Source organism: Lytechinus pictus, chromosome 15 (genome assembly GCF_037042905.1).
Source record: "Lytechinus pictus isolate F3 Inbred chromosome 15, Lp3.0, whole genome shotgun sequence".
In the NCBI taxonomy this organism is placed as follows: Eukaryota; Metazoa; Echinodermata; class Echinoidea; order Temnopleuroida; family Toxopneustidae; genus Lytechinus; species Lytechinus pictus.
The window spans coordinates 6,786,652-6,793,357 of NC_087259.1; positions in this window are offsets into that span (position 1 = coordinate 6,786,652).

Below are 6,706 nucleotides of genomic sequence, written 5' to 3' on the forward strand. Positions count from 1 at the left end.
CTTCAAAGTTAGTTAGCTGAAAATCACTAGTTACATGAATGTGCACATAAAATTGCGGGCACGTGGCACCTTACCTACACCTTAAAGTAAATATCTGATATTGAATGGCAGAATGCTTTTATTATTTCATCTCTTTGCTCTTATAGTTATTTTCCCCCAGAATCATATCACACACACATTTAGTATTCACGTTTGCATAGTATACCAAAATGAAGTGGTCACTTTGGGAATTCTTTCAGAATTAATTTTGTGTTCATAATCAAAATTGAAATTAATATTTAATCACTGTATTAACCTCATATAATACGAATAAATTTTGTGTTCATAACCAAAATTGAAATTTAATTTTAATCGCTATATTTACCACATAGAATAAGAAATAATTATTTATAACATGAAAGGGATACTCGAAGTTGAGAATCACACAAATGGAAACTATTAAGATATTATACTATGTAGTATTCACGTTTGCATAGTATACCAAAATGAAGTGGCCATTTTGGGAATTTTTTCAGAATTAATTTTGTGTTCATAACCAAAATTGAAATTAATATTTAATCACTGTATTAACCTCAAATAAGAATAAATTTTGCGTTCATAACCAAAACTGAAATTAATCTTTAATCACTATATTTACCACATAGAATAAGAAATGATTATTTATAACACGAAAGGGATACTTGAAGTTGAGAATCACACAAATGGAACCTATTAAGATATTATAATAAACTAATAGGATGTGAAGTTAATGAGAGAATATGATACAGGTTCACAAATTTGATGTAATCTAATCTTCATAATGGAAATCCCCTCCATCGAATCCCATTTAGAATTATGACTAACTCTGACTCATTAACAATTATGGGAACAATAGCATACAATTTTTGCTCTTCATTGCTTTGGTTTGTGTAATCAAGAAGCTATTCCCTCACACTTGATCTCTGTGCCCATTATGTACACTGTAATAGCTTGTTCATATTTTCAATTTTATTTGTATTAGAATGTGCAGTGAATAGTATGAAATTTGATTCTCTTCACTCGAAAAAATAAATCTTAGCAGAACTGTTCAAAGGATTGACTTCTCAATGTAAAACCTTTAGATTTATATCGATATTGGTCATAGAAAAATATTTCAGAAAATGCAAAGTGAAAATGCAGTATTAATTTTAATACCACATGAACTTTACAGTAGCGGTAACACACTTTGAACTTCACAAGAGGCACAAGCAGCCCATGGCACCCACACATACAGCTAACTACTCGCTGGGTTGAAACAGTTTTCATAATTTGCTTTCACACTGCCAAAATACCTGCACCCTTGGATAAATCCCTGCGAAAGTTTTTGTTTCAAGTACCTAATATTTAATAGTGGGTATTTTCTTTCAGGAATATGACTGTTGCTTTCACATTGACCAAAATACCTGGTATTTTCTGATTGGGGTAGATCTGGGCCCGTGTTACAAAGAGTTACGATTGATCCTATCAATCGTAACTATGGACGACCAGCAATGTCAACATGTATTGTGCATGTTTGTTCAAAATATTTTTTAACTATGATGTATATTCATGCATTCATTGTTTTCTTGAAAATTCACTGTGCTTCTCTTTGTTTACAAAGGACATTGTGCCAACCTCCTATAGAAAAAAATTATGACACTGATGGATTTCCATAGAGTTACGATTGATTGGATCAATGGTAACTCTTTGTAAGACGGGGCCCAGGACAAGTTTCCTGATGAACTGTTGGGTGGTTTGAATAAGTTCCCCTTTGTCCTTCTCTGTATCCTTGGCTTTGACATGCTTCTGTATCTGAGGTTGATCTGAGTGGGTAGACACTCTGGAACTTCCCGGCCAACCGACCAGGCCAGGATACAGCTGACAGGATGTCTGCCGTCCTGGGAATTCATTCATTCAACCAGCAAGCCCAAAATAGATCTCAAACCTACCCCTATAACTAGATAATCATTTAATCCGTTAATCGGATGAGGTGAGCTGGGACAGCCACAGAAGGGGTGGGTTAGGCTCCATGCACAAACCCCTTTCAGGGTTGCATCATAGGGTCTGAACTGCAACCCGAGGCAGACTACACGACCATTTCACAAAGTGAAAGAGTTGGGTTCAAAGCATTCATATTTAGAATCGCCAGCGATGTCAAGCTGGTTTATTCTTTGCGCAAGGCATACAATAACAAAATAAATCTATTACAGGGTCTGTAACTGTAGGCTAGTGTGAAATGCCACAAAGGTCAACGACAGGGGGAATCCCCAAGGTCCACTTGAATAGTTCAAGCTCACTTCTGGAATCTGACATGATAAATTATACAATATTCATGTTCCAAAAACGCTATCGGATTATTTAACCATTCACATGCTCACCAGTTATAGCACTGAGGTCTTGCAAGTCTATTACAACCTTGCCTACAATCATCATGCAAAACTGGGGCACCTGGGAAAGGGAAAAACTGTGCTTGGACAAGCCCTGAAGCTGTCCCCCTTCCAATACCTGGTCTCAACGTGACAATTCTTTAGTCATCAGAATGATGAACACATTTTTATATTTGATTGCATTTCAACCACAATATACGATCAATTATGAACATCATTGTAAAATCAGTACCGTAGCTAAGCTTAGTTTAAAGGTCAAGTCCACCCCAGAAGAATTCTTATTTGAATAAATAGAGAAAAATCAACCTAGCATAACACTGAAAATTTATTCAAAATCAGATGTAAAATAAGAAAGTTATGACATTTTAAAGTTTCGCTTATTTTAATAAAACAGTGATATGCACAACTCAGTGACATGCAAATGAGACAGATGATGATGTCCTTCACTCACTATTTCTTTTGTTTATCATTGTTTGAATTATACAATATTTCATTTTTTACAGAATTGACAATAAGGACTGGCTTGACTGAACCATATAGTATTAAACAAAGCCAATTCAACATGTTCAGAGAAGAATTAATTGTTGTTTCACTTGACAATGAGGAGAAAATTAGAATATTCATATTTCATATATTAAAATACAAAAGAAATAGTGAGTGGATGACATCGTCAGTCTCCTTATTTGCATACCAACCAAGATGTGCATATAACTGTTTTGTGAAATTAAGCGAAACTTTAAAATGTCATAACTTTCTTATTTTACATCCGATTTTGATAAAACTTTCAGTGTTATGCTTGTTGGATTTTCTCTTTTTATTTAAATCAACTTTTTGTCGGGCTGGACTTGTCCTTTAAAGAGACCCCAATGCTTATGCTGAAATTGCACATCCCACAACTCATTACCCCCAGTGGTGTCCTCTTTTGATCATCAAATCAAACTTTTTCTTCTTCAAAACTTGCCTTATCTGTGCCCCCTTAAAAGTTTCCCCCCAAGTCACAGCATGTCCAGGCAATTTCAATGTTTTCCTGACACAAATGCTGTCGTGATAACAGATAATTTTCAACAGAAAAAGTTACACCATCTTATTTCAACGAACTTAGCCAGGGAATGAACACGGGATATATATTACATGTATGTTGCGACTTGTTAGATCTCCTTCCTTTCCACTTGACAAGTACCGAGAGAAAGGGATATCCAAGTCATTAAACACGCAACTTCTGGGAAAACAAAAGCCATCAAAACAATCCGCAGGAAAACAACCGCTATTTAAAGCAGTGAGTGAGACACATTACTCCATTAACCCGAAAGAGGACCTAGAGCGCTGACAGTATAGTGGCATTCCCTATAACTGTCCATGAAATGACATAGACCTATGGTATGTCATACAACTATTGGAATATTTTTGCACATCTTTTCAATTTTAAGATAGGATTCAAACAAAGCTCCTAATAAAATCAAGATCCATTCTTTTTCATGATTTTGATACATTATTATTTCCAAAAGAAATCTTCAGAAATAGACAGTACATGAATTCAATATCTTTAAATCAAACAAATATTAAAACATTTTAAAAATCCTACGATTCAGTTTAATGCTTATTCTATTTTATTACCACAAGAACATCGTGATATAAACAGGCATTATCTGTTTGACTTGCAGGTATGAAAATTGACTTCATTGGCCCGTATTCTGAAGTCAGGTTTAACCTAGACCATGGTCTAACACTCTGCTAAAATTATGGGAAGCCAAAAGTGTCAAAAATTTTACTATAAAGTTGTATGTTTCTTATGTTTACTGTGCTCTTTCCTGATTCATCGATGGTGAAGACAATCATCTATATATACTTCCTAGACAATTATGACTGATTTAAGAGCCAAATGAGCTGAAATATGATATCTCTACTGTTAATGATTTATGTAACAATTGGCTATCCATACTTAAACCACAACTTTAAACCTGAGTTTAAGTTAAACCCGACTTTAGAATACGGGCCATAATGATTTCCCCCAGATGAGTTTACATTTCTGTTGTTTATTCTTTTTACGTCAAAACCTCTTTCTGTGGTCTACAACCACAATAAAATTTGAAAGAGTTGGTATCCTCACTACCCTGCAATAAACACAAAATCAATATAACATCAATACTTCTATGCATATTTACGTTGAATTGGCTTGAATTATAAAACCCTAACATGAACCACTGAGCCTGAAATTCATATAAAAGTGCCAAGACTGGCACACAGCAGGCGTATTCAGCCCAGACTGAATCTAAGTTCGAGAATACCGGGTATTCTCTGACTGGGAAATTTGCTCTGCTCTCCCCTGATAAGAAAATACCAGGCTTTTTTGGCAACGTGAAAGAAAATATTTTAAATATCCCAAAATGAACATACCCTCTAAATAGTAGGGTCCGTATTCTGTACTCGGGTTTAAATTAAACCCTGTTATAAAGTTGTGGTTTAACTATGGAGAGCCAATTGGGCCACAAATCCCTAACAGTGCACATTATATTGATTAGCTCATATGAAACCTTAACTTTTTCATAATTGTCTGGGAAAGATAACTGAAGTATATTTCTTCATTATGAAAGCAAAAGGAAACGAAATAGTAATCTTAAGAAATATGCAATATAAACACAATTTTTGATTTTTTTCGGTTCCCCATAATTTTAACACAGAGTTAGACTAGTCTGCAGGCACAGACCCTGATTGAAACTTTGATCAGCAAGTGTCTCCATGCAAAGACTAGCACATACAAAACTTGCAGAGAGCCTGCAGTACACAAGGCATGAGTAGGCTGCTCATTCAGACCCTTAACTCGAGTGAAGGGTTTGCACAGCAGACTAGAGTTAGACCATGGTCTAAGTTAAGCCCGACTTCAGAATAAGGGCCGAGGAGTTTGTAAAATCACCTTGTGATGTGGCTTTAAAGACTGCTTTGCCTTAAGCTTAGACAAGGACACAACCGTTCTTCAGGAAGCGATCTTCGCACATGTTGGGCGCGCTTCTCCACACCCTTGTGTGAAGAATGCTTACGCCGAGGTACTAAAATTTGTGCAAAATATGTGACCCCACTGAGAGTGTTACTATAGCAACAAGACTACTTTTTCTGAAGTGGTTTTTGAAACCACATTCGGGCAATCAGATGGGAACGCTACTGAAGTGATCTTCCGGACTGGTTTCCTGAACCGGTTTAAGGGAAACTGGTTTTAGAAAAGGAGATGAGAACCGGGCCTAACTTTGCTTGTTTATAGTACTGAGAACCGTAATAACTGAATGAGATGCTACTTTTATACCAAACTGGAACTCTGTATGAATAAATGTAGGCCTACAGTCTCGGGAAGGCCAATAGACAGTCTGGACATTTCAAAACCTGTTGACCTTACCACTGAACTCAATAGAGTAATCGCTTGACCAGAACCTACAACTTCCTTTTTTTTAAAGATATTGTTAGAGAACAATTTGGTAAGAGTTCCTGCATTGATTATGAAGAGGACTACTTTTTTTTTTTTTGGGGGGGGGGATTATATATTGTCTCACTTTTAGATCTCAAGTATGGTTCATACATTACAGAGTTCAGTAATTGTACACTTCAATTCGTTGATTTTCTCCTCCAAACCCAGCATCCGATTAGATTTATTCTTCTATCACAAAACCAATAGTAGATGAGCATTTTTGTAATAGAGTTAGTACATGTATGTGGATAAAGATTGCAGGTTCTTTTCACAAAAATATTATAAAAAGTAAGGCCCATATTTCTTTGCTATTCTATTCAGTCTTCTAGTACAAGAACACTGGACATCAATGGTAAAATTTGATAGACCACCAAATCAAGAGATCAAGAGACAGTGAGAGCATGGTGAGAGTGAGGACATATTTCATTTTAGTACTACACCTGGAAGTTCAGTGCTTTGGAGGCTAATCTGAAAGGGGGCAAACTACCAACTAATCCCTCCCATGACTTTCAACCGACCTTCACCTTGACCTTCAAACCACCTCAGACTCAAGGCAACCTTGGACATCCATATTTGAACACCTGGTGTGGACTTCAACTAGTAAGATGGTTCTTCATCAGCCCAAGCTCAAAACATGAGAAAACTTTTATAAGTACACAAGCCACACATGGGCATGTCTATTTTGCTTGGAAAAGAGACCTGTCCACAAGTCACTCAGAATGCTCATATTTATTTCATTACTCACTCAGCAAGTAGGCCTACTAATTTCCTGCCAGAATCTTTGATTGATTGATTGATTGATTGATTTATTTATTATTCATTCATCCATTCATTCATTCATTCATTTATTTATTTATTTCTTAAGCAA